Genomic DNA, 25049 nt, shown 5'->3' with positions numbered 1-25049 from the left:
ACTCAGAGTCTCACAGCCTCACACTGCATAGGAAGAAGGGTCTGTGGGACCAAGTAAATACGCAGCTTCTTCTTCTGATTTAGCTGTCTCCTGCTAGGAAACAAGTGGAATCTGTTGAAGACATGGCAGGCAGAGTGAGCAGAGAGTCTCAAGAACAAATAGGAAGGTGTTGAGAATTGCTTTGGTAAAAAGTGGTATAGATAAAGGAAATTCGAAAGTGATGGAAAGGGTGAACCAGCCTGACAAAGCACAGAAAATGAAAGTCTCTGGGCCTTTAGCACTAATATAGAAACATGAGGGGTGGAGAGATGCCTCCGTGGTTAAAAGTGCTTTCTGCTTTCAGAGGGCCAGAGCTCAATTCTCAGCACCTGGAAGCTCACAGCTGCCCGTAACTCCACTTCCAGGGGATCTAATATCTCTTCCGGTCTCTGCAGGCTCCTGCATAAACTCACACAAGCAAATACAAATGAACATAAATACAATAGATTACTTTTTAAAAAGCGGCCAGGGAGACAGTTGAGCAGTTAAGATCACTGGCTGCTCTTGCAGAGGAGCCAGGTTCAGCTCCTAGCCCCGCATTCTCAGCCGTCAATACTCCGGTTGCAAGGGATCTGATGCCCTCTTCCGGCCTCTGCAGGTACCAGGCATGTATGTGGTACACAGACACACAGGCAGGCAAAATGCCTATACACTTAAATTAAAATATAAAGAAATTAGTATAGTAATTTTTACTTTTCAATTTATTCTTATTTATTTCATCACATTTAATATTCATCAGTATTTTAATATTGCCATTAATATTATAGTAGGATAATATTCTTAATGACTCCTACTGACAATTTGCTGGTACAGATTGAGGAAAAGCAGTGTTATTTAATAAAAATTCACCTAATTGCCACTATTGTATCTTCCTATTCTATGAGTAAGCAAAATATATTTATAAAAAGCATGAACCTTACAGATTTTAAGAATCATAAATCACTTCCATGAGATAATAACTCCAAAATAATATTGCAGAATTCAGCAGTCAGTCATAAGTACATAACAGGGAAAAATAATATCCTTCATATACATCTACTTTCAAAGTCTAATTAGACAAATAGCTAATGAGAAGTTAATAATGGCTCCAGCTCAGCTCATCTTTGGTTTCTATTTTTGTCTGTTTTCCATTGCAATAACAAAACATCCAGGCTTGAGTGTTTATAAAGAAAGACGAAGGTAGCAGAACTTGGGCCTTTTTTGTAATTTTAGCACGAGGGAGGTGAGGCCGCTGGATCCTGAGCCCAAGGCCAGCCTGGGCTAATAAGTAGATGTTGGATTAAAAAACAAATAAATAAATAACAAGCAAATGCATGGGCGTATATTTAGTTCATTTAATTCAGTTTCAGAGACCGAAAGCTCAATGTCAAGTGTCTTATTGGCTTGGCCTCTGTTGAAGGCCTCCTCTGCTCTGTCACACCAGAGTGTATTGTAAACGCAAGGGGGCGAGATTCTGGGACAAAGGTTTGCTCTTTCTGAACAGCGACTCTGAGAAGTCACTCTGGGAAGCCGTGAGTAACCCCTGCTGCCCTTGATGACCTGAGCACCTTCCATTGGGTTCCACCTCTAAACATTTTACCTCCTTGCACACTGGGAATCAAGCTTTCGACACGTGACCCTTTGGAGGACAATCTGCATTCAAAGCAGGGCAGTAACCCTGGCCCCTAGTCTGTGCCTTATTTTACCCTCTTTCAGACTTCTATGGGGGTTGAGGAGATGGTCTGTAAAGCGCTTGTTGCACAAGCGTGAGGGCCCAAGTTCAATGCCCAGATCCCGTGTAAAAACGTGGTGTGTATTGGTGTATAAGCCTCAGCACTGGTGTGGCCCAGACAAGCAGGTCCCTAGGGCTCACTGACCACTCGGCTTAGCACAATGTGCCTGTTCCAGGAAAAGGGAGAGACCCTGTCTCAAAAACTGAGGTGGACAGCACCTGAGAAACTACATCCAAAGCTGACCTCAGGCCTCCACACACAGGTGCACATACATGTACCCACATTGGCAACACACACATAATACATACATACACACAGAGACTTCCCTTTGAGATATATATACATATATATATATGTAATTCAATTTTTTAGAATTTTGTTTATATGTGTATATGTATGTGTGCCTGTGTGTGCACGTGCATACAGCTGTCGTGTGTGTGTGTGTGTGTGTGTGTGTGTGTGTGTGTGTGTGCATATGCCACAGCTTTAGTGTTGATCTGAGAGAACAACGTGTGGGAGTAGGATCTTTGTTTGTTTTTTGGTTTTTGGTTTTTCGAGACAGGGTTTCTCTGTGTAGCTTTGGCGCCTTTCCTGGATCTTGCTCTGTAGCCCAGGCTGGCCTCAAACTCACAGAGATCTGCCTGCCTCTGCCTCCGAGTGCTGGGATTAAAGGCATGTGCCACCACCACCCGGCTGTAGGTTCTTTCTTTTCTCATGTGGGTCTATGGATGGAGCTCAGGCTGTCAAGCTTGGCAGCAAGCATGTCTACCTCTTTCCCCGTTTCACCAGCTCCAACACTTCAGGCCCGTTTTCTAGACATTTTCAAAGTTAAGCCACTGGTTTTTCAGACAGGTGAATGACCACACAAATGACTACAGTGACCTGACCCAGGCACAAGTCTGTTCCAACTTCCCAACTAATTAGGAGGCTGAGGCAGGATTGTCACGTGAGCCTAGGATGTCAAGGCCAGCCTGAACCAGGAGGAATGATGATCTGAATACCTCATGCAGTGATCAAGCTACTTCTCTAAACTTAAAAAAAAAAAAGATTTATTTATTTTTATTTTATGTATATGTACGTACATATGTGCCTGGTGATGACAGAAACCAGAAAAGAGCATCAGACCTCAGATGCCCTGGAAATGGAGTTACAGGTGGTTGTGAGCTGCTTGATGTGGGAACTAGGAACTGAACTTGGGTCCTTTGAAAGAATTCTATGTAAAACAAAGACACAAGGAAATTCACAGATGACTCCAGAATGGGGTTTGGGGAATGAGGAAAGTAATAAACCCTCTCTTCCTTTATTCAGTAATAAAATTTGTGACTGAATGTCAATATCATTAGCCTTGAGCTACATGTTGAGGAGGCAATAGAGACAAATTTGTTCCCTGTCCTCAACAGACGTAGAGTCTAGGTAGAGAAGACCTATGATAAAGAGAAAAATGGCAGATTGGATATAAAAATAAATATTGAGAGAGTTGTTCTGATGCTTGTGGGCAGGATAAATGACTGAAGATTCGGGGAAACCAGAAGATATACTTATTAAAGGAAATCACACAAATGTATTTGTGCATGGGGAAAGAGCTAAAAATTCCTGTGGAAAATCCTGTGAAAGCATGCGTCCCAATCAGAGAAGTCTTCATGAGGAATAGTTTTTGAAGCCCACTCTGAAGGGTGAAGAACTCTTGGCACAGGGCACACAGCATTCTTATCCATCCTGAGCTAAATGAGTACATCCAATACACAGAAAGAGACCAGAATGCTGTGGATATCGCTCTGTACAAATAAAATGCTGTTTGGCCAGTGGCTAGGCAGGAAGTATAGGCGGGACAAGAGAGAAGAGGATTCTGGGAAGTAGGAGGCTGGGGAGAGACTCCACCAGCCACCGCCATGAGAAGCAACATGTAAAGACACTGGTAAGCCACAAGCCATGTGGCAAAGTATAGACTAACAGAAATGGGTTAATTTAAGATAGAAGAAGTAGATAACAAGAAGCCTGCCACGGCCATACAGTTTGTAAACAATGTAAGTTTCTGTGTGCTTTCTTGGTTGGGTCTGAGCGACTGTGGGTCTGGTGGGTAAGAGAGATTTGTCCTGACTGGGCCAGGCAGGAAAACTCTAACTACACCAGAACTGCCAGAAGCAAGGAGAAACATGAAGGGTCACATGGAGAAGGAAGGAGGTGAGATATAAGGCCCTAGGTGTGAGGTCTCTGTGACCTTCATCTTCCTAGCACGAACACATGGCTTTACCAAAGATACCATGTCTCTACACCAAAAGCCCAACATGGCTCATCTGGGCTGCCTCTCCTCTGGGTCTTACAAGACCAGAAGCATGGTGACAGCTTCCCGAGGACCTCAGGTCGGAGATTCCAAGCTGCCTGTCATCATCAGCTCCTCTAGGCTCCTCACTTCGCTTGTGTCTCTCCATCTTTAAGGCAGCCATAGTGAAGTTCTTCTCCCACCCCTGAATTTCTGTGACCGCCTCTGCAAACAGCCAGAGGAAACACTGGTGTCTTTGAAGGGCTTATGTAACTCTGTCACACTTAGATCATCTCCCTTAACATCTGCAAAGTTCCTGTTCACAATATAGAGCCCATGTTTTGGTGTTGCTGTTGCACGCTTTTTGATCCATTTTGTATTTTTTGTCTTATGGATTTTTGTTTGTTTTGATTTTCATTTGTGTTTGCTTTTTTTTTTTAAGAGAAAGAGAACATAAAGTTGGGTGGGTAGGGAAGTGGGAATGATCTGGGATGAGTTGGGACAGGGAAAAGAATATGATCAGAATATATTGTGTAAAAATAAATTTAAATAAAGTTTCTGTTCCATGTTTTCTAGTTTGTTTCTCTCTTGCTGTGATAGATAGCAAGACCAAAAACAACTTAGGAGGAGTGGGTTTATTTACCTTATACTACCACATTCAATATCTAGCATTCAGGAAAGTCAGGGCAGGAACTCAAGCAGAAACAGAGGCAGGGGGCCATGGAAGAGAGCTGCTTACTGGCTTGCTTTCAGCTCCCATCCTTAAACCTCCCAGGACCATCTGCTCAAGGGTGGCACCGCCCATAGTGGGCTGGGTCCTCCCACATCAATTACTAATCAAAAATGCTGCCATATGATAGGGGAATGTCTTTCTGTATGCTGCAAGTATGTGTTGCTCTGACTGGTGGACAAATGAAGCCGTTTGGCCTATGGCAAAGCAGCTTAGAGGCAGGCAGGAAATTCACAGAGAGAGACAGGAAGAAGTCTGGGGGAGACACCAGCCAGCTGCCCAAGGAGCAACATGTAATGACACACAGGTAAAACCACAGAACATGTGGCAATACATAGATTAATAGTTATGGGCTAATTTAAGGTATAAGAGCTAGCTAGCAAAAAGCTTGAGCCATGGCCATCCAGTTATAATTAATATAAGCCTGTATGTGTTTACTTGGGGACATGAGAGGGAGAGATTTGTCCCGACTGCAGCAGGCTGGGACACAGGAGATCTTCCGGTACAGCCACAGGCTTGCCTGCAGGCAGTCTGATGGAGGCAATCCCTCAATTAAGGTCCTCTCTTCCCAGATAACTCCAGCTTGTGTCAAGTTGGGGGAAAAAAAAACTGACCAGCACACCGTGTGATCTATCACAGTCCTGGGAGTACCACCAGAGAGCAAAGGTCAGAAGCCATCTAAAAATCTGTCTCCCACAGGACTCTAGAGATAGACTCAGCTTCAAAAGCTGACAGGACTGTTAACCGTCTCAGGAGCTGGGGCATGCTAACCAGATGTCCTCGTCAATAACAGGTCGACGACAGGAGTGTGCAGTTCATGTCTGCTGCCTTGCATCAAATAATGCCCACGGAGTGACCAGCAGAACACTGGTTACTTCAGAGCCTAACAAACATTAACTAATATTTTGGGAAGAAATTTGAGCTATGAACAAAAGAGGTGTTTTGTGTGGGCTTTGTATTCAGTTTAGAGATGGAGTGTGGCTGTTGGAGGGATAGTGTCAGCTATACGTGATTATATCTTTTAAACCCTACAGATGGTCTCTTCTAACAAGTCAGTTCTAAAGCACTGTGCTGCTGTCTCTTGGTGTGCTCATGTTTACACTAAGAGGTAAGGTTTTCTAGTATGACATGTATCTGATGGGCATAATGGGAGGCAGTAAGCACAATAACCCAAGGTTCTGGGGTTCAAGCCTCCCTGCAACCTCTACTGCTTAGATGTTCAGACAGCTTTTCACAAGTGTCTCTATGCCTTGATTTCCTTAGTAAACAATGAAAACAATCCTTGACCTGTAGGAACTAGTGTGAGGATTTCAAAAGCGATAACTGTGAAGTGATTAACGGTAAAGTGCTTGAAACAGGCACCTGGCTCATACCTTGCACTCCATCAATGTCAGCTGTTAGAATGTGAGACGGGCCAAACCTCAGATATTAATGTCAGGCACTCCTCTGCACATGGCTTCCATAGACATGATCCCAGTTTTCTGAGAGTTCCAGCTTTGCCAGCTTCCTAAGCAGGGCTGATGAGGTCTTGCCTAGACACAGTCTGCAATTTCTGCAGTGAATCTGGTTTATCAAGTATTTCAAGTGGATAATGGAAACGCAAACTGAATTTGGGAATTGATGCTGAGGATATGCTAAAGTTGAAGATGGTAGGTGGTATTGGTTATAATGATTATGCCCTTTTTCTTCCTGGAAACTCGTGGAAAATGCTTTGCAAAAGCTGCTAATCCTTTGACTACTTAATATTAGCAGTCAGCTTCCCTCATACAGAGAGAACTGTGAAGTTCACGAGCACATTTCCAGGATTTTCACTGAATCCATCCACTCAGTGTGGTGGAGGAGGCAACCCCAGTGTTCATAGGGGGAGTAAACTGGCTCATAGTGAATCCCTTCCTCCATGTGATGCCTGAGAGAGGCTGATGTCAAAACCCTTAGGAGAGGAAATGGACAGGTAAAGAAAAGAAGGAAGAATAATAAAAGAATACAGGACACTGTCTGCTAAAGCATCCCCTATCCTAAATCAAAGCTAGTTGCTGAAGGAGATCATGAACAAAAATAATGCCATAAAGTCACAAAACTGAGACCAGAAAAATATTTGAGCTGGAAACAGTGTGGGAAATGCTGACAAATAGAATAGAGAGGCAAGATCTGTACTGTAGGGGAAAGATACTGGGGAGGCACAGAAACAGTGACCCCCTCATCTCTGCACAGACTCAGAAGGATCTTGAAGACCGATTGATTAGAGACTCACTTAAGAGCGTGGTGCTGGAAAAAGCCACCTAAGAGCCAGACCATAGAGAAAAGGGCGTTCCGTGTTCCAGTCAACTGAGACCTTCATTGCTTAGAAAGGACCACTAGTCACAGAGGAAATCTGACAATGAAAAAGCACCAAACAACCACAACAAGTGACCCCACAGGAATCAGCTAATAGGAAATGAAGAATTCCTGGGATTAGTGTCCTCCACCTTCTGAACAAAACCAGACCGCTGTTTTTAAGAAGCCAGATTAAATGTTTAGAAGGACTACATAATAGAGTGGACATATATGACATCAATTGGAAAAGAAGAGACAAGATAACATTGGTTTAGGCTTGAGTGAAAAAGTGAAGAGACACCAGCAGGCATGTCAATAGAGCAGGGGCTTCTTAGCTATGAACCAGATGCCCCTGGGAGAGGAAGATAAACTGGGAGGGAAGAAATAGTACAAATGTAACCAAGATTAAAGGTCATCTCCATGGACTGAAGAAAAGATGGCCACTTTGGACTGCCAGGATAGAACCATCACCAGTGAGATATGGCATCCTTGTCTAAAGACGCTGGCAGTCTAAGCACAAAGTGAAGAGCAGGGGAGCAGTCACCTGGAACCATGAACAAGGTCCACTAATAAATGTAGATTTTGTTTGAGAATAATAAACCAAAAATCCTCCATGATTCCAAAGCTTTTCATAAGTTAAACACGGGAAATAATTTTCAAGTGTTTTGAAGCATTATTTACTAAAATTTAGTAGTTCCTTTTATTTCTTTTTTATTAAATTCCAATAAGTGTAAGATTGCTTTTAAAGTTGATGGTAAGCTAAGGAATCATTAGAGCTTGGGATGCCAGAACCGCAGGGGGAACATCCAGAATTGAAGAATGCAGTAATAGAGCAGAGCAGGGAAGGGCATATGTAAAGCAATCTGCCTCTGTGGTGATTTGAGGGCAGGGAGTGAGGCTCTGGGCATCTCCCAGGAATATCTCTTCATTGAGTGAAACTCACCGTGGGTTATAAATTCTGTGGTATTAAGGATGGCCCATTCCAAGTGTTTGCCTCTTGAAGTATAAATATTGTACTGCACTTCTGGCAGGATCCATGCATTAAATCCCTCAGACCTTAGCTGAATGCTTGTCCTCAGCGATAGAAAACTGTCCTCAAATTCCACTCAACATTGTAGTCACCATGGGAACTTAAGGCATACATATACATTCACATGGCCCCCAGTAGACATATAAAAGAGGAGGTAACATTATAGCAAAGCAGAAAAGTGTTGGCTCAGAGAGCTTTGGGTCAAATTATTCTTCTACCTCTGAGGAGATTAACTCACCTACATTTCTTTGTACTTTACTTTGCCTCTTTAAAAAACAACAACAACAAAAAAAAAACCCACTAGAATAATGGTATCAGGTCTGCAGAAATCTGGACAATTTAATGAGATCAGGGCTATATGATGCCTGCTACTCACTAGTTGTTCAACCAGCAATAAGGAACCTCCTTCTGATTTTATTTTATTTCAGGAGGCATCAGAAAACTCTCAGAGCACCTATTATTCATACTGTCTCTGGGTAAAATTATCCTAAATACTCAGCCAAGATTCTCAGAATCATCAGCGGTCATCAATCCTCTTGCTAACCCCTCCTTCAGTGACATTAACTACTAATTCTTACTCTTCTAAAGGTTGTAGCTGCTTGAAGTGGTAAGTGTCTTTGTTCCAATGTGTCATAGTTACAGAAGGACTCAACCCCAGGCTCACAAGAGCTACTCCTTTTGAAGTTCATCCAGAGAAAGGAAAACCACACCCAAAGAAGAGTGCTCCAATTTAGTCATGCCCTGTGGATAAATAAGCCAAGTCAGGGAAAGGCACAGTGGGAACATGAAATTCAAAAACCAGTGAATGAAAACACATTAAACCACATCCATCCCATCGTGCCATAGAGATTTTTAACAGTTATTTTCTAGAAAAGTAGTATGGCCAGATAAGACGAACTGAATGAAACATTCCTGAAGAAAGGCATTAAGCATGAGGCAGGTGTTCCCCAAATAAGTTCTAGCTACAATCCTGTCTTCCTCACTAGTCCTCGCTCTTCTGATTTTCACTACCTGGGGTTTCACTGTGTTGCAGAATGAGTGGTAGATTTCACAGTCTGTGGGTATTACTCTTTTAAATAAATAGCTCTAATCTGTTAACAGCTCTCCTTTTGAGAGCTCTTTATAGTAGCAATAAGCAGTTAGTGGGTAGAGTTCAGTAGCCTCTTCCACAGTACACAGATTCATCAGCTTTCCCAAGGAGCCATGACTTGGGATGACAACTTATTTTCTTCTGAGAAGTATCTTCAGATCTTCCATAGGAATGAGGGTGGAACCCAGCAGTAGAGAGGATGCTTGCCCAGGACATTCAAGGGAAAGTAACCACCTGACTGGTGGGTCAAGCTTTTACATAGTCCTCGCTACTCAGGAGGCTGAGACAGGAAGGCCACAAGTTGAAGGGCAGTCTGGGCAATTTAGTGAGATATTGCCTCAAAATGAAAAATAAAACTGAGGGCCGAGGATGTAATTCCAAGACAGAATGCTGACCCAGCATGCCCAGGGCTCTACGTTCAATGCCCAGTTCTACAAAGTAAAAACTTTTAAAGTTAATAAAATTTTTAAAAATCTCCAAATGCCCATAGAACTTAATTAGAGAAGAATGTTAAAATTACTTTCATATAGTCATCTTTAAACTCCATAAATGTAAATATGGCTCAGAAACATACTTTGTAGCATTCTCTGAAGGCATTCTACAACCACAGCCTCTTATATGACATCATTTATACAAGCTAAAGATGCTTGTTGAGGAAGAGCGGTCACAGCTGAGTTAGAACCTGGATCATCACATGAACAGGTTATGGGAGAGTCTTCCTGATGGAGGAGAAAATTTTGCAAGATACCAGGAAGTTACTTGGTTGGGGACTGCTAGGTACAGACAACCTGACCTGTACCGAGGAGAGAGGAGCTTGTGGTGGCAGGCAGAGCCTTTGCCATGAAGCAGTGGAGTGATGTGAGGGAGCTCACAATACAGTTGAGGCAGGTGACATAGATAGATCAAACAGGAGCAGGTAAAGATGCAAACGGACCATAGAAAGCCCCAAAGCCACCATTGTTCAGCTTCAGGGTTTAGTTTGTTTTCCTTTCTTTGTTGAAGCTGTTAGTTCTTTACTCACCTCTGGACATTATTATTTTGTGTATTTTAAATATTCCATAAAACCCTACTATTGGTTTTCTATGTGTTTTCCCCTAACATTCTTGGCACAGCCTTTGCCCTTGTGGGGTTATGTGAACTACTTTAGCAAACTGATGTAAGCTGAAACAGAGTTCAAGCCAAGTGACTATTAACATCAGTTTCAAAGGTGCTTCATATTCCTCCTGGATCTATAGATAGTTATTACAGCTTTAATTTAGTTACTTTATTGTAGTGAAATATACACAACACAGTATACCATCTGGAGGTCTTAGCACCCAGCTCTGTAGTGTTGTGTATCCACATGGATATACAGTGAACCCCAGAACACTTTCTACCTTCAGAACTGCAGAACTTTACCTACTAAACAGAAGCTCCCTGTTCTATCTCCTAGCCCACCTGCTGACTAGCAACATTTAACCTTCTGTGCCCATGAATCTAACCAAACTCGGCAGCCCACAGAAGTGGAATAATATAATATCTCTCTTTTTGATTGGGTTGTCAAGATTCATCCAGACTCTAGCAAATGTCAATTTTTTTTCCATTTTAAGACTGAAGAATATTCCATTGTATATATAGGATACATATTTAAAAACATTTCGTTTATAATTATGAGTATGTAAAGATGACCTGAATGAAATACTCACAAAGAAGGGCATTAATTATGAGACAGGCATCTACCAAACAAATCCAGGCTACAGTCTTGTCTTCTTCCTTAGTCCTTGTTCTTCTGGTTTTCCACGGTCTTCCTGGGGTTTCGTGGTGCTCCAGAGTCAGCACAGTCTACAAAACTCACTCTTTGAAGTAGCTCTAATCTGATATGTTGTTCTAATAAGCTGCTGATGGGAATGCAAATGCTGCAACCATTTTCGAACAGTGTTTTAGTTCCCTAAAAAAATACAAACATCTCTTATGTGACCTGGTTATTCTGCAGTCAAAAGATGTATATGCATATGTTGCCATGCATATTCAGGAGCTGTATTTATTATAATAAAAAACTGCGGGAGGGGAAAGCAAAGGCCTATCAACATCTGGATGGATTAACAAATGTATTAACAAACTATGATTTATCCGCAGAATGAAATAATTATTCTGCTTTATAAGAAAAATACTGATATATGCTATATAATGGCTAAATCACAAATTACTGTTAGTGAAAGAGACTAGAATAAAAAAATGCATGTGATTCTGTTTCTATAGAATCCAAACAACTACAGTCTAATGCATAGTAGTAGAAAGCATATCAATGGATGAGGAAGAAACACAGAGAAAGGAGAGGAAGGGCCATAATAAAGTATAGGAAAATTCAAGGATGATAGCATGCTTATTATCTTAATATGCCAATGGTATTGTGTCTATCATCTCAAAATTTTATAACATTTTAAACTTTATATAGTTTATTGCATATAAATTGTATCTTAACAAAGCTTCTAAAATTGTATCTTGGTAAATAATAAGTATGAAACATGAAGTATTAAAACAAAACATGCTACAAATGTACGTTGTTGAGTAAACTATTTGGCTAAATAGCATTGAGTAGGAATGTCACATAAAGTCATGCTTATAAAATTAAGGACATTAAGGATCCCCTTTATTAGAGTTGGACTGGGTATTGATGCTGTGGTGCAGAAATGATATCCAAGTGACTATGCTCTCAGGAAGAAGACCAAGAGAAATAACTTGTCAAAGGTCAGTAACTAACTGGAAATGTTGTGATTTCTATCTGAAATGCCCCCCAAAGGCTCATGTGTTGTAGGCTTGATCTATAATGCAACAGTGCTCGCAGGTTGAGCTTTTGGTATGTGACTGGGTCAGGGGGCTCCAGGCTCACCACTGGATTCATTTATGGATTCATATCATAACCATTACTTGGAGTTCGTAGGATGATTAGGTAATGGACCTAGATGGAGGAAGCAAGTCACTTTAGCTGTGCCCTTAAGGATATGTTTCATCCCTCTGCCTTCCTGGTTTTTCTCTTTCTGCCTCTTGGCCCCTAAGAGATGAGCAGGTTTTCCCCGGGCTATGGTGTTCTACCTTGCACACATCTATAGCAACAGGGCAGAGCAACCTTAGGCTGAAACCATGAGCCAGCATCTTCCCCTATCTTCCCAAGTTGCTTATCTTCAGTATCTTGTCTCAGCAATGGGGACCTGACTAATGCAGAAGATAAAAACGCAACTGGATGAGAGATCTTGCTTTGGTCACAGTGGTCATTTGTCTCTTCAGATCCCTTTCCATCCTGCCTAGGCCATGGAAATCTGGCCCATAAGGATCCTAACACTGATCTAGGTTTACTGCTGGATTCCCACTGGGTAAGGTGTGAGAAGAGAGGAGGGAAGTCAATGTGTCTCCTCCTCTTTCTTCACTTCTGAAATCACCACCATCAACTCATCACCACCCCCTTCCCCAACACATGCTAAAGGCTGTAACTCTCACTGGCTGGACCCCCACACAGTCATCTCCCTCTGGTTCTGATAGCCTCTCTCTCCCCTCTGCTCAGGCCAGAGTCACTTTTCTGACGGCAATCACCCTGGGATGCTGTCCTGTCTCTTGCAATTGCTTTATAATGTGCAAAAACCTTTTCAAATTAATCCTTTCATTAAACTTTTCTCATGTTACCTAAACTCAGTATGTCAGCTGTCTCCATCTTTAACTTGAACAAATCATAACAGAAACTCATAATTTATTTATTGCACTTTGGTAAGGAGCCATAATTTTACCAAATAAAGGTGGGGCCAATTTTAATGGTGTCAGGTGCCTAAAAAAGGGAAAAATGGCCGGATAGGAGGGAGTTGGGGTACCTTCCTGAAGCTGTGTTTTCCCTTGGACTGAGTACTGATTTGGTGGATGCTCGTGTGAGCTTGGTGCCCTAGGTGGCTAAGATTCTCTGATGCAAACTAGCCCACCATGTAACTCCTTGGTCCCACAGCTGACTTTCAACTAATAACAAGGCACTATGGCACATTTACACCACCAATGAAAATTATGCATACCCTGCTATTGATTTGCCATTGAATGTTGAATGATTCACCTCTCCTTATTTAGACTACCTGGAGCCAACATGTCTTGAGGAAATTGTGTGTGCACAATGACTAGTGGAGAATGGCCTGGAAAGTCTCTCTGTTCCTTTGAGGCAGTGATCCATCCATGAAACACTGTACCATTCAGATCTTCGGAAGATCCCCAGAGAAGTGCATCTTCCTTACCCTCATCCCACATGTCTGCCCATCAGTGTGTTCCCAATGGGTACAAGAAGCATGCACACTTCTGTATTTGTGCTTACTATTTTGTCAAGGAAGATTTGCCTTTGGGGGAAACAGCCCTCCCCCACACATCTTATTTCTATGAGTAAAAATGTCGTGGGCTCATACACAGTGTGTGTTGGGGGGGGGGGGGGGACACAAAGAGGCCAGGCCCTGCGTTTTCTATCATAGGTCTCCTCTCTATGTAGTTTCCCCACCCTCTGCCCTTAAGAAACTTGTTCAAAAGAAACATGCATCAGGAAAAGAAGGCTCCCTGTTGTCGGTGAGAGTTTTAACCCCAGGGAAAGCTTGCTTGATAACAATGATCTGGCATGCATATATTTAAAGCTCAGTCGACATTTCCAACTGTTCAGTGTGTTTCTCACCAGGAAGCCAAGCCAAAGTTACTTTTAGGTAGTTTAAGCTTAAGCAGAAGAGAGAAGATCAAATGCCTTTTGTTCCTAATAGGCTAACCATCCAAAAAGCAACACCCTGGACCTGCATGCACAAGCTCTGTCACAAGCCACAACTGTGGTTCTTTAACTGATGCCAAGAATTGAAAGGACACACACACACACACACACACACACACACACACACACACACACCCCTCTATCATGTAGCAGTTATAGAAATGATTTACACTAGAGATGTTTTATCTATGTTGTATCACATTCACAGACTTGTATATTAGTTTTTCTTCTAACATTTCCGATAGTGTGTATATATTCTCTCCGTGTGTGTGTGTGTGTGTGTGTGTGTGTGTGTGTGTGTCCCTCTCAAATCCATTGCTTTCTGGAACTGTAATAATCTGGTTTGGAATATTTGTCTAGTGTTTTTTCTTCTGTTTTTGGTTGTTGGTTTTTTTTTTTTTTTTGTGGAAATGATTCCATTGTTTCATTAGCTGGAAAATCTGGATCTGATCTTTGGAAGAAGGATTTGGAACATAACGACCATGCCTTTTAATGAAAAGATTAACAATGCTTCAGAGCTGAATAGTCCTGTATTTGTTTAAAATGGGCCTTGCATTTTACTCTCTTGAGAACATACAATACCGACTCTTGTCCTAGATTTATATACCATTCCAATCTCCTTGCCCATGTTCTAAATAAAGGTGGTATGACTATATGTTTAAAATAAGAAATAGCTCCAGTGTGCTCCAGCTTTGTTTATAAAAATGAATGCTAGACATTTTCTTGGATCTTGAGAGCAATGACATCCTATACTGATGCCCTTTCTGTAATCACAACACTAACCACTTCCAGCCCCTGGTATTCTGTTGCAGCATGCTGATGATGTTTAGTTTTACACTTATTAAAGAACCATGTCCCGCTTGATTATCCTCTTTCCTGTATTGCTGGCAGAGCACGGACCATCTAGTCTATACAGGATTACACACACTTCCACTGATTTTGCTGGCTGAGCGTTGGTGATGTAGTTTGGCCAGGAATCCTCAGTCTGCCTTTTCCTAATTTGGTACTACTGTCAGCCTGTCCCTGACAACACCATGACACCCCACTCTCTCCTCTGATTGCTCACCAGGGAAGAGGACATACAGGACCTCCTCTTGTTGCTGAGGAAATGTAGCACATTCATTTATGCGTCGTTACACACAGACAGAAAAGGCCAAGACAAACAGTGACAGAGCATGCTGAACCCTGTGGGACATCCGAGGCATTCTTCCAGTCTAGGACTGGAGCCCAGCAAAACCAGAACCAATAGGGTGGCTTTCTCCTAACTCTCTTCCTCTTCCATTCCCCTTCCAAATTTGCCGGTCATGAATTGAGTACCCCAGAAGGAAGACATTCAAATGATGCTTAATGAACGAAGGAATAAGAAGACCTCAGCAACAATCTAGTCTAGTGATTTTCAAAAGGCTGATGGACTAAAACCTACCTTCCAAAGCCCTCCCTCCTTCTTCAGAGTAAAGGTAGGCTCCAGTCTCCCAACCCAAACTCCTCTATCACAGCCTTTCTGCTTCTTTTCTGTTCAGTGAAGTTCCTTCAAGAGTCATTTGCGAAAGAATGCTGCACTTGAAAAGAAGCCGTGGGGAAGACAGCTCAGTCTTGTTATAAAAGCAGAAGGTCCTAGGTTTGCTCAGAGAACCCGTGCAGGAAGTCCAGGTGTGATGGTTCATGTGCACGTGTGTGCGTGCGCGCGTGCACACAGGACACAACCCACATACCACACTCACACCACACACACACACACACACACAAACACATGTACAGGCATGCACACACACTCAGACACCACACTCACATACATCACACATACCACATTCACACCACACACATATACACACAAACACATGTACAGGCATGCACACACTCAGACACCACACTCACATACATCACACATACCACACTCACACCACACACACACACACACACACACACACACACACACACACACAAACACATGTACAGGCATGCACACACACTCAGACACCACACTCACATACATCACACATACCACACTCACACCACACACACACACACACACACAAACACATGTACAGGCATGCACACACACTCAGACACCACACTCACATACATCACACATACCACACTCACACCACACACACACACACACACACACACACAAACACATGTACAGGCATGCACACACACTCAGACACCACACTCACATACATCACACATACCACACTCACACCACACACACACACACACACACACAAACACATGTACAGGCATGCACACACACTCAGACACCACACTCACATACATCACACATACCACACTCACACCACACACACACACACACACACACACAAACACATGTACAGGCATGCACACACACTCAGACACCACACTCACATACATCACACATACCACATTCACACCACACACATATACACACAAACACATGTACAGGCATGCACACACTCAGACACCACACTCACATACATCACACATACCACACTCACACCACACACACACACACACACACACACAAACACATGTACAGGCATGCACACACACTCAGACACCACACTCACATACATCACACATACCACACTCACACCACACACACACACACACACACACACAAACACATGTACAGGCATGCACACACACTCAGACACCACACTCACATACATCACACATACCACATTCACACCACACACATATACACCACACATACACACCACACACACACACACACACACACACACACACACACACACACACACACACTCACAGGTAGTCAGAGATGGGAGTTGTTCCAAGATGCTCGTCAGTCAGGAAGTATAGCGCCTCACAGCCACTGATTCCTCCCAAACGCACCTCTTCCACTTCTTTTTTTTGTCTTGTTTTGTTTTGTTTTCCGAGACAGGGTTTCGGGTTTCTCTGTGTAGTTTTGCACCTTTCCTGGAACTCACTTTGTAAGACCAGGCTGGCCTCGAACTCACAGAGATCCGCCTGCCTCTGCCTCCCGAGTGCTGGAATTAAAGGCGTGCGCCACCACCGCCTGGCCCTCTTCCACTTCTTCAGAGAAATCAGATTCATCAAATACCCTGGTTCTGTTGCCATGGCATAGAAATCCCCTTGTTGTTTTTTAAACAACTCCTATCTTTCCCAGGAAAGGTGCCCAGTGGGCACATTATTCTCATCCTTATGAGGAGCATTAGGACATGGCAGCCACTTTCCCAACTTCAGAGAGTTGGCCCTGGAGCAGAAGAGAGATGTGTGTAAGGCAAACAGGCTGCGGTTGGGTAGCGCTGACAACCGAGCCTCGGCAAACCTGCTGTCAGTGGCCAAAGCTAAACCCCCAACAGTATCTGGTACAGGATAGCATGGTAGCCGAATTCCTTCCTTGCCCTCCTGAGGTCCCCCCATCTCCATCCCTGTCCCTCCTCCAGGCTGGGATTTTTGGCTACCTACAGTGCAGTTACTCTCAGCTATTCTTCCTGCCCCAGACAGGTAAGCAGCTTTCTTGGCTTGCCTTTATGACTATTCATGGAGCGCCCTGCAACTGCTTCAACCCACCCCCCCCCCCTCCCCACCCCCACCCCCACCCCCACCCCCACCACACTACACCCCCGCCCTCCACAGGGGAAAGGTTACATGAATATGATTACTGCCCTCCTTTGCCTTAGAAGCAGCCTAGGCCTGCTCCACTTGGGGGTCCAGAAGGTCAGACCATTGAGCATCAAGTGCCAGGAGGCTGCAAGGAGGAAGCCAAGGCCCTATTACTGGGGTGCATTGGGCGCTGGGAGGGGACTCATCCCTGAGGGAGTCCTGGAATCTCACCTACACTTACCCTTGCCCTTTTCCCAGGCAAGCCGGAAGAATGGTGCCCTGCAGAGCATTTACTCTTGGGGAAGGAAACCCTGTGGAAGGAGGGGGAGGGGATGGTTGAACTGATAAGTGAGCCAAACGCCCTAGATGCAATATCTTACACCCAAACTGCAGAAGAGTCAGATGTGAGAGCTTCCAAGATGAGCAGGGGTGGGGTCTTCAGACACCCCTGAGCAACCACTGGGACCTGCTGCTTCCTTAGGAGAGTGGAGGTAATCATCTCCGGATGGGGAGGAGACTTTGCCAGCATTATCTGTATGAATTCAGTTGAAAGCTTCTCCCGAGTCACCTGTGGCCCCTGTTTTTGTGTCACGGTGTCTACCCTTCATGCTTGAACAGGGCAGAGCATGATTTTCAAATAGGATGCTGTTTCTTTCTCCTTCCACCCCTGGCTTTGGAATCCTCTCGCCTTTCTTTGCCATAAATAACCTTCTTACCTTAATGCCCCGTGTTAGAGCTGCCAAACTGGAGTTGAAGGGGTTTACTGCTGCCCTCGCTTTCCATTTGGGGATCTTAAGATGATTCTTCGGATGAAAAGTTATCTGCCTCTTGCTTTCATTTGGACAAAGATGGAGTTCAAGGCTCTCTTAATGGCCCCACAAAGTGGTTGGGTGATGACTGGTTTCCTGGCATCCCTGTGCAGGGAGATTGAGAAACTTGTGCTTAATTCTTCTTCAATCAAGCGGCAAGGTCAGGTGCCGGGGCTGGCAAGACTTCTCCCTGTAGTTGCTAGCCTGCCTGTCATGGCTTCAGGCATCCATTCCTTTGTTACCTGTCCTGACACTGTGAGTCATCAAACCACCACACTTGTAAAGAAAAGCGTATTTCCTAAAGACAGGAAATTGATGACAGTACTTTTGTCTGGTCATTCCTTTCAGAGGTATTGTGAGGCGTATCCATTCAAAAGGCTCTTTAGCCTGTCATACTGTCAAATGGTGGGTATGAGGAAAGACATGTGTTTGCATTTGTGTGTCAGATCCTGACATTTGTATTTATTTGTACATATGTATTTTGTTTGTTCAAATAAATGTTTCATCAGATGTGGGGTGCAGTCGAGAGACTCAGAGAAGGAGCTGGTGCAATTCAAAAGCAAGTGAAATATTTCTCAATAAGACTTAGGATTCTGACTTCTGGTTAATTGTGAACATGATCTGGAGGAAGAACCAGCACCTTGGGGAACTAGGTCTGTATTTATCTTTTAATGTTATTGTTAGATTATACAGTTTACTGCATAAATAATTGAAATGGTAGTAATAACAATTTAGGGACCATTCAACTGTTGTGCATGCTGTATTTCATTGGTGCTTACTTTTCTGAACCGCGCACACATCCACAACAATTCCGTTTAATGAACATACAGTGGTAAATTCAAAATGAAAGGTTTTTCAAATGGATACATTTTTTCTTAATTCATCGCATTTAAAAGCACTCTTCATTGTCTGTTTATTAAAATACCACCCAACCATCCTTAGAGCAAACCTTTTTCCATATTGCTTTTATGTTTTAAAACTGAAATTTTAATATGCTATTACTAGGAAAAAAAGAGAAACCTCGAACATTTAAATATATCAGTTAAACCTGAATAGATATGTATTGTATTTTTCTGAATGTTTGGCTCTATATTTAAGGTATAACTTAAAATGTATAAATTAGTATAATATATTTATTTGAGTAATGATTTTTATTTTACTTTTATTTTTGAGATTATAATATAATTACATTTCTTTTTCCCTCTAAAGCATTCCATTTGACTGTCTTTGCTCTCTTTCAAATTCATGATTTCTTTTTCATTAAGTTTTATTGCATGTGCATGCATGTGTACAAATTTATTCCTAAATATGACCAGTTTAATACATATAATAATACTTGTATGTATGTTTTCAAGGCTGACCATTTAGTCTTGGATAACCAATTGGTATCTGCTCCCTGGAGAAGACAATTTCTGCAACTGTATCATTCCCCAGCTGCCTTTTGTTTTTCGTATGGGGTTGAGGCCTCATGGTTTTTTCCATCACCACTTTGGCATGTCCATTCCTGATGTCTTTCTTCAGCCCATGTTTGTGCAGTCCTGTTAGTGGAACTTCATGGGTATAGCTTCTGACATTGCAAAGAAACATAATCTTACAGCAAAGTCCCTGGCCCTCTAGCTCTTAAAATCTTTCTGCCTCCTTTTCTGCAATGTCCCCTGAGCCTCAGTTGTGGAAGTATTGTGTAGATGTCCATTGGGACTGGGCTCCACAATTCTACATTTTGATTGGTTGTGGTTTTCTGTAGCGATCTCTGTCTTTGCAAAGAGAAGTTTCCCTGATAAAGGCTGAAGACTACACTCATCTGTGGGTATAAAGACACATGTTTAGACTGTAGGGATTATGCTGGTTCAGTAAATTAGTGTTAGTAGATTCTCCTCATATATCCATGACTTCACTAGCTCTGGGTAGCTGGCTAGGTTTCCAGAACCAGGAATGGCTTCTTTCTCAATGAGCATGTCTTAATTAGAGAACTGTTAGTTACTGCCAAGGTATGTTGTCTCTGTCTACTCTTGCAAGACTCCCGAAAGTTGCTTGCGTCCTTCTCCATTTCTCAGGTATTATTATATTCCTTCTCAGGTCTTTGATGAGATTGAAGACTAGCAGTTATAGTTACATCTTAGTAAATATATACAATATCTTAGATAGAACATATTAATTATTAGATTCAGGTTCTTTAGGATAGGACACCTTTTGGAATGATCTTTGTAACATGCCATTTACCCATGCTCTAGACTTCGCTGAATTTTAGTATGTGTTTCTTGCTTGATATTGTTCGCATTGATTGTAATTCCATCTTATCTAGGTCATTATCCCTCATTACTCCTGAACAATATTTTGATAACCATCCCTTTGTATATAGTCTTGTATTAGGTTAGAACCTTCTTATTTAGACAAAAGGGGGAGATGTAGTGGGTAGCCATTCCAGCTTTGATCTGGAAGTTCCAAGCCCCATTGAGGCTTTGGTAATGGTCATGCCTACAAGACCAGGCTGAGAGAGGACGCTGAAGACCCAGGATCCAAATGAGAGGGATCTCTTGGTTCCAGGACCCTGGACTCTGGAGGTAGACTGAACAGAGTTCTCCAGAGAACACCACTGGACTGCGCTATACCTTTCCCAGACCCTACAATCTACCTATCCCTTCACTTGTAAATTACCCCACAAAATAAACCTCCCTTTTAACTATGTGGAGTGGCCTTAATAGTTTCACCAATACATGGCACTGCTGCTCCTGTTAGGATTACAGTGCCATGCTGATAGACGATGCGGTCCACACACATCACAGCTGGGCAGGACTGTTGGTGGCTTACCTCCTTTGAAAGATGGCACAGGACCTTCTGGTACCATGAAAGCTAGTCCTCAGGGTTGAGGACTTCAGGTCAATTCCAGCTCAGGGGTCTCTGGGCCTGTTTTTGAAGTACATGTGTCTTCAGCAATAGGTCCTTCTGCTTCTGAAGGGCAAGAAGCATAAGCAACAGCTCTATGTTTGGGGAGTCTCTTGGATAGCCCTGGCATACAACTCAAAACAGGGGCTTCTCATGTCTGGTATTTGGGTTTTTATTAGATGGCCCTAGCTCAGGTGAGAAAACTTTATTAAAACTATATATGTATGTATGTATATATGTGTGTGTGTAGGGTCCTTTAGGTAAATAGTTAATAGTATGGCTTCTGATGTTTTTTTTTCAGACATCCTTTGTAGGAGACCAGCTGGGAAAATGGCTCCCAATTTTATGACAGGGTACTCTTGAGGAGTGAGGGATAAGAGATATTAGGTAGAAGGATAGAGGGGAGAGAAACAGATAGAAACACAGGACAGCCTCGGGAGGGCCTGGGTCATTATCCACTGGTCCCTGCTGTCTCTTCTAAAGGGCTATTTATAGGAATGCCAAGGGATGAAGCAAAAGACCTCCCCCTAGCACAGCCAAATGTAGACCCTTCCACTCACCTAGTAACCATGCACATGGTCAAGTAATCCTCTAATGTAGCTCTGCTGAGTATAAAGCAAGCTCAGATCTCACTAGGAAACCTTTGTGGGCCTTCACAATTCTTATTGTTATTTAAGGTAATAATTTTGATTAGTACAAAAGAAACAATGATTGATACAGTTTTAATAGTTTCCTTTTAATTAATTTTTATTTTTATGTGTTTGAATGTTTTGACTACATATATGTATGTTCACCACATGCATGCCCAGTGCCTTCAGAGGTCAGAAGAGCAGGTTGGATCCCCTGGAATTGAAATTATAGATGATTGCCAGGTGGTGGTGGCACACGCCTGTAATCCCAGCACTCGGGACGCAGAGGCAGGTGGATCTCTGTGAGTTCGAGGCCAGCATGGTCTACAGAGCTAGTCCAGGACAGGCTCCAAAAGCTACAGAGAAACCCTGTCTCAAAAAACTAAAAAAAAAGAAAAAATTATAGATGATTGTAAGTTGTTTTGTGGGTGCTGGGAATAGAACCTGGGTCCTCTGCAAGAACAGCCAATGCTCTTATCAACTGAGCCATCTCTGCAGCCACCAATATTAATATTTTCATAGTCTCTGAGGACAATTTTTCATAGATGTCTATGCTATTGTTCTTGGTTTAATAAACAAAACACTGTAATAAAATGAGTTCTTGAGGGTATGGATAATAATACATTTATCTTTGTGTCTTCAGGGTCTACAACATAGAAGAAGCTTAAGAAATACTCATTATATGATTTCAGTGAACTCCAAGCTGACCTTACTCTTTTCCTTCCATATCTTTTTTTGAAGTGAAGTTGGAAAAAGAAAAAAAGAGATTACAAATAGCTAAAATTTATGAACCCCTCTTTATTTATGTATTATGTGCAGCATTTGGGAAGAAGTCAGAAGACAACTGAGAGAGTTTTTTCTCCCACCATGTGGGTTCTAGAAAGATCAAACTCAGAATCTGTTGGCATGGTGGTAGCAAGTGCCTTTATCCAGTCATCTTAATCCTATGGCCTCTGAACCCTTAGTTTATATCAAGTACTTGACATCAATGAGATCATAAGGTACCCTACCTGTTTGAGATAACCATCTCTATTTGCAATTTCATACAAGGTAAAATTAATTTTCAGAAAAAGGGAAAGATTATAGGAAGACACATATAATACTTGACAAAACAGAAATATAAAGTCAGATTCTCGAGTCTCTAGTTTTAAGTTTTCTATATATTCAAAAACAATTCCAATAAATTTCATTGAACACTCACCATGCACTAGCTTGACTCTAGAAACCAGAAACAACACCGAGTAAAACAATTTCTGACTCTTTGACCTTCATGTTCTGGTGGAAGGGAGCAAATTCACAGTGCAACAATGGTCTCTATTTAAATACTGAAGTTATTCGTGTGCATCACTGAAATATGTCACCTGTTTTCTAAAACTCAGAAATTGAGAGTTGTAAACACAGTGTCGATAAACAGGATGGATGGAGTAGCCATTAGTATTCCCTGAGATTGTGGAGAGCTTCCAGCACCATCTGAATCGCTTTGCTTGTCTTTGGGTAAGACGAGAAGCAGACCAATCATATGCCCTGACTCACATTTGAAGACTGAAAGAAGAAAGCACGGAATAAGAAAGAAATCGGCAGTCATTTCTTTGTAGTAACCTAACAAAACATGGAGGACACAGGAACTAGAGTGCTGGGTACAGAGTGCTGGAGTGGGGATGTTTGGATCCCACACACTATGTGCTAATGGTTGAGTGCCTTTAGAGCTTCTATATTTACAGTTTCCTAATGGCTCTGAGAATCCATCTTGAGAAAAGTTCTTATCATTCCTAGAATCCTACCCTTATTTAATAAAAACTACCAACAGCAACTGTCGAGCAGAAGGTAGGGAACATCTGTATAAGCAAATGAGCTTGTGGACAAGGCAGACCACATGTGACGCTGTGGTCTGAGAAGTCCATCATGACCAGCGCATTGACACACCAAGCCCCTGCTTCTGTGTTTCAGGAAGGGGATGGGTTTGGCAGTGAGAAGAGAGACGGAAAAGAAAGGGGAGAATGTGAGACAAACGATTTCTAAGAAAGCCACGTGTGCTCTGAGGAGCATGTGGAGGAGCTGCTGCTTACCTGGTCAGGGTCCATGAAGACACAGCTGACACAGCCTTGGGAGCTGAGGAAAACCCTAGATACACAGTCAGTCTGTGATGTTCACTAGGGAAGCATCTGAAGAGTCGTTTATAAGAGGCCAGAGATGAAAGGCCAGAGAAAAATTACAGGGTATGGACTATAATGATACTTATAGGGACACATTTGTGTGTAGATCATCAAACCTGGCCTCGCAATGAGGGTATTTAAAACAAACCAACAAAAACCTACAATATTGTTTTTGATGAAATGTTTGGTTTCTTATTTACCCTGTATAGATTATCTACTCGTAGGATAATCTTCACCAATAATTAAAAGCACTTACTGACAGAATTCTAGAATTTATTTTTATTGTTAATTCATTAGATAGATTTTAAATTGTAAAAGCAGTATGTACTTATTCTAAAAGACCCAAATTATGCACATAAATAATTGTAGAGTGTAAACATTGGTTTGGTCTTACAATCCCTATTCAATATTTCTCTGGAGTTACTGCCAGTAGTAGCATTTTGTGTAGCCCATTGAGACTCTCCTATGTACACACAAACACATATCTATGTGCATAATTTTAAAATTGTTACCCAAACAGAAGGAAACAACTTGACAGTCTATTCCTTTAACAATATATTACAGTTGACTTATAACAATGGGACTTGAACTTCAAACTAAGGTCAAATCATAGTTTAAAATCAGATATATATATTTGTCAGGACTTAATCTTAAAAAGAAAACAAAAAAATCTTGAAAATAGATTTTTTTTTCCATTTTAAACAAGATTTGGATTTTAGTTCTACACATGTGGGCTTATTAGAAGGGACACTCAGCCGTAGCTGTCAGTTAGGAGTTGAATGTTTATCCCCTCTAAATCACATGATAGCTCAATATAGTATCTTTCTGCATTTAATTCATTTACCTTTCACAACTTTCTTTGGTGGTTGTCTTGCCACACTGGATATTGAAGACAATGCTTTTGTGTGTTGAGCGTGCACTGAGCCTACTGACTATAGCAGAATCTTATAAAGAGATATTTGTGCAAAACGCATCTGGGCTTTATCAACTCTATGGAAGATTCCAGTTCGAAAACCCTCTAAGATGCCTGGGATTGAACCTAGGAACTCCCATATTGCTAAGCAAAGTACTCTAC

Source organism: Onychomys torridus, chromosome 2, assembly GCF_903995425.1.
Source record: "Onychomys torridus chromosome 2, mOncTor1.1, whole genome shotgun sequence".
Classification (NCBI taxonomy): domain Eukaryota; kingdom Metazoa; phylum Chordata; class Mammalia; order Rodentia; family Cricetidae; genus Onychomys; species Onychomys torridus.
This window is presented reverse-complemented; position numbering follows the sequence as displayed.